This window comes from Amborella trichopoda, chromosome 3 (assembly GCF_054954075.1).
Source record: "Amborella trichopoda isolate Santa Cruz 75 chromosome 3, AtrichopodaSantaCruz75HAP2 v2.0, whole genome shotgun sequence".
Classification (NCBI taxonomy): domain Eukaryota; kingdom Viridiplantae; phylum Streptophyta; class Magnoliopsida; order Amborellales; family Amborellaceae; genus Amborella; species Amborella trichopoda.
Genome location: NC_142338.1, coordinates 53,690,608 through 53,695,921, shown reverse-complemented (window position 1 = coordinate 53,695,921; position 5,314 = coordinate 53,690,608).

Below are 5,314 nucleotides of genomic sequence, written 5' to 3'. Positions count from 1 at the left end.
AAAGGGACTGATGCGCAAGAAATTGAAGGGTTTTTATACAAGTCAATTGGAAGGACTGTGTTTTCCTCCGGGCTACGTTCTATTACGCGTGAAAATATTTTTGTGAAAGTATTTTCACATTAAAGAACTCTCACGTTTTTAGGCGCCGAAGGTTTTTCTCCCAACGTTAATTAGGCGCGAAAGTTAATTGGCGTAAGAAAATGTGCGAGGAGTATGGAACTAAGTGGTGTTAAAAAATTCTATAATGGAGTTTTTTTTTTTTTTTTAATGTAAAATTATTTTCACAAAAGTACTTTTACGTGTACTAAATGTACTCTAGATTTCACTATAATTTTGGAACCTATATAAAAAGATAATTGCCTCGTTCATGTAATATGATGTTACTAGGTACATGTGAAAGACTGGTCTTTTGCTAGAAGTAGTTGCTTTTGGTATCATCGGTTGAGCCCACTACTTAAAAAGCTAGTGGTTTCTGACCTAGATCATCTATTTAGATGAGAATCAATCAAAAGTCAAGAGCAAATCGGTTTTGGAATGGTATCGGTCTTCACTGAGTTTCTCTTATATTTTTGGTTTTTTTAGATCTCCTTAGCCAATAAACTTCATTTATTTCTTTATTTACATTTTTTAGATCAAATATGTGATTCGATACGGATCTATGCATAAACGATCCACCCCACGAATCTGGGTTTTGAAAAACTTAGTCGAGCTCAAGTGCTTTTGTAAAAAAATGTGTTTTTTTGGAAAATACTATTATCATGGTCGAACCACTTTAAAAAGTCATCCTGTTGGTCAAATTTAGTGATTTAGTCGAGTACTTCCTTAGTTGATCTGTTAAAAAAAAGTCAATGCCTTTGTTACGAAGTTAGAATCTTAAACAATTAGGACTTTAGGAGTATTTAAGTCACGCAACAGTTTATATAAGGATGAGGCCTGAAACAATCAATTAAAAGCATACCTCAAAAATTTACTAAAAGTGGTTGTTTTGATGTTGAAAAACCCTTAAATCAATCATCTCGACCTCAAGATGTATAAACGTAAAAAATATGGATTACGAGTCAAGGAACTAGTGCATCTTGTAATGCATTATTTTAGCCGTCAATTTTTAATATTTTCAAGTGCTTATAGATTTATTCAATCTACATTGTTTTTGAAGCTTTAAATTTTATAATTATATATGAAAATAAAATTTTAGGCCATCACAGAAATTTTTGGTTATGAAAATTCATCTTTCGATACAGTTTAAACGTACGCCTTAGTTTGATTGTTTAGAGCTTCAACCTTCTACAAACCATACCCTTTAAGTAATTCCGTTAATAATATGAGTAGGCTAAGTTACAAAAGTATATTTAAATAGTTTATGGAAATCGTAGAACTAAATAAATAAATATGTTTCATGTGTTAAGCAAAGAAAATTGAGTGGAGCGTCATTATTCAGTTTGGACCACCGAAGTTGATACCAATACTTAACACTTTCTCATTTTGGGTTCCAAACATAAAACAAGAGATTTTGGTGAAAAAGTATATTTCAGGTTTGCAATTCAGAATAAGTAAGGGTGTTTACATCAATCAAAATGCAGGAATTAATTTCAATGACATTTTGCGGTTTTTTTTTTTTTTTTCTTTGTTATTGGGGATAATTCAGCTATATTTGCTTTAGATATGGAAGACTTAGATGCAGTTAACTCCTTTCTTGCATGATGAACCAAAAGAATAAACTTTTATGACCTAACTTGAGGTTTTGTTGAGAAACGGTAATTTGTTTTGTGGGTTAAAGAACATTGTATGGGTTGAAGCAAGCATTAAGATGTTAGCATAAATGATTTTATTCTTTTATGTTGAGCTTGAGTTTTAAAAAATATGAAACTGATCATTTCATTGTTATAGTGATAGTAGATTGATTATCTTGTTATTATATATTTATGACACAATTTTTCCCTTCCCAACTAAAAAGATATTGCAGCTCTTAAAACTCAGGCCAGGAAATTGAAACTGAACCATAAATTGAACTCTTAAGATGAATGTACTTCGAGACATGAAGAAAAATATCTCATATCAAAAGAATAATATGGCGAAGGTGTATCTGTGCTTCAACATTTAGAATTTGAAACTAGTTAGTAACTCATTTTTCTATTCACATTAAGTTGCTTTTGAAACAATAGTCTACGACTGAAGCAGAGAAGAAACCACAGCCTCTAGTATAATGTACTCTTGTAGGAAGCTCATGTTAGCTATGTTTACCGGGGTTGATATTGTACATAGACACACGATGAATCTTGGCCATGATCCCTAGACTATTGTGACCATGTTCCTTCGTTATTGAAAAGGAACATGTAATGTCGACATTTGTTACAATGAAATGGATTTCAAATTCACTGGTGATGTAAAATGCAAATTTTTCAATCGTCTTAGATGAAAGGATTACAACTTCTTGTGTTTTTTTTGTTGAGAAAATTATATCCGTATCCTTTTGATTAACTGTTATTGCTAAAATCCCTTTTCAGTTAGAAATATTACCCATTTTGAAAAATGTTGAAGTTTTTTTCTCAAATTACTCTTTAAGTTCGGATTTTTAAAATTCAAAGTTGTCAAGCACTTTAATTCGCCGCATATATTGGCCCGAGGTTGTTATTGAGTTTTGCACCAACAAATTTGGGTTTTCAAAACGCAAGATCGTTCATGGAATCCAATTGACAACAGTAATAGGGAGAAACTGCTGGAAGCGGTGAAATTCGGAACACCCATTTCCCTTGTTTTTTGTGTTCATGGGGTGGGGTGTGCGGTGTGTGCCGTGTGCAGGAGTTTTCACTGAAACTGCTCTCTCCCTCTTCTCTAAACCCTGCACCTCTCTCTCTCTCTCCCCTCTACTCTCCTCTCAGATATCTCTCTACCCTTGCGTGGACTCTCTCTCTCTCTCACACACCTCCGCCATTACTGTTCCGCCAAACTCCTCAACTCCTGAAAACCCTCTCTAGCTCATCTTCTTCTGGTTAAGAAAGCAACCTGGTAGCTGGAACTTTCTCCTGGATCTCTTGATACTTGTTTTTGCGGCAATGATGCCTTTTTTTCTTTTCCCTTTTATCTTTGCTGAATGTGTTTTTTGGATATGGATTTTTTACCAGTTATGTATGTATTATGGACACAGAATGCATATTTTTTTTTTTTTTTTTGTGAATGCGTAATTTGTTTAGTTAGCAGCTGGATCTGGTACTTTTTTTAACCAATGCATTTTTTTTAATTAGTTCTTTTTTTTTTTTTTTTGGATTTCTTTGGAAAAGGTTGATTTTTTTTTTTTTTTTATTCATGGTTCAGAGTTTTATAGAATCTTGTCCTTCTTGTCCTCTGCCATGGGCAAGAGATCTCTGTTTTTTTGGGTTCTTCATTTTTTTGTTAGTTTTTTAATTCAAATTTTCTAGATATTAAATTTCTTGTTTGTTTTTGTTTGGAATTTAAAGCTTGCAGTGAGTTGATAAGGGTTGTTTCTGAAAAAAAAAGATTATTTCAAAAGGGATGGATAAGGGTTCAGGGTATATGAGCAATAAGCTGTAAGAGAACTAGTATAGTTTTAGGCATTTAAGGAAACAACTGGTTCAAATGATGTCTCCACAAGTTCTTATTTGAAACTATTTTGTTAATTTGCTTGAGTGAGAAATTTGTAATGGTTTATTCTGCTGCCTCTGCAACTCTTTATTGTTAGTTTTGGTTGAATTGCTTGATTCTTATTGATGCATCATTAATAGATTGTTGGTGCATTCGATTACTGTTTCTTCAGTCATTAGATTAGCCACGATGTACGCTTCTGAGCTCTAGACTGTGATATATTGACATGGGCATTGTATTATTATATGCGGAGAACTTGTTGGTTGAGCAAGTTAGATCACGAAGGGTTTATAGTTTTGAATGCGGTTTCTTGCATCGTTATATGCCTGGTAGTGCACTGATATGGAGTGCTTTGCAGCTGTTCTTAAGATCATATTCTTTTGTCTTTCATTGTTCTTCTATTATGAAAAATTTATCAGAAAATTTCTGATGGTATCGTATGTGGATCATGTTTTCACTATCAGTGTACAGAGGTGGACAAAGAGGTCCAACTCTGTTTTTTTTTACAGGTGTTATGCTCTATTTATGTAAATATTGGTAGCATTAGAGGGGGGTTCACACTTTTATGAAATGTCCAAGCACAATAAAGTATTATTTGAATTTATTTACATGTTTGGTATTATATTGGATGAATGGAAGGAACCTTATTTAATTACAAAATGTTAAAAAAAACTGCATTTTGCAATCATATCAATGAAATATATAATTAACGATATTATAGGTAGTTTCCAGCTTTCCCATTGCCAAACATGTGAAATTACCAGCAACACAATTTATCAAAAAGGGTTTCCAGCTTACACCCTACCAATTTTCACATGCATCCCAGAAGAATCCAAGTATTCTTCCAAGTAAGCATCAGGGTGACTCAATGAAAGTTATCAAACGCCACCTTATGGATTCGAGGTTTGAAACCCAAAAGATGTTATTATCATCAACTTATTGTTCTTGAAAGCCAATTGACGGTTTGAAACCTTGAAGTGGTAACCCCGAAGTTGTAAAATTTCGTTGTCTTTCAAAGGAACACAGGTTTTGGTAAACTTTGGATTTTTAAAATCCGAATTATTGGTATTTTGGTGACTAAAAAAGCTGAAAACAGTGACCTTAAAAAAGGGGAACTTAGCAATAACAATTAATTAACGGGGTATGGACGTAATTTTCTCTAATTTTTTTTCTTCAGGAGGTGGTATAGCTTGTTAGTTATCGATATTGTAGTTTATGGTGGCTTTGTCTTCCGAGTATATGCCACTTACTCATACATCTAAGAAATAAATTTAATTAGTTACTTGGAGAATTTTGAGTTTTGCAAGAAAACATACCGCTTGATGGCTAGAGTGGGTATTTTTGGCAAAGAATCCAACTTTCCATGATACCAGAAAGTTTATTAATATCCAATGTCACTATGTGATGTGTGGTTGAATATCGAAAAAAATTGTTGCAGAGAATTCATACTAAAGACAATCTCGTGGATAAGTCGACTAAATCCATCAAGAAAGGGAAATTCGCTTGGTACGGAGCTTCCTTGATGCTTAAGGTTACTTAGAAACTAAGTGATTGACAAACAACAATTTGTAATTGAGTAACTGACAAGTAACAATGGTGAAGTAGCTCCTTCGTTATTGAAAAGGAACCTGTGATGCTGATCTTTGTTATAATGCGATGGATTTGAAATTTATCGGTTATGTAGATGCAAATTTTGTAGGCTACTTAGATAAAA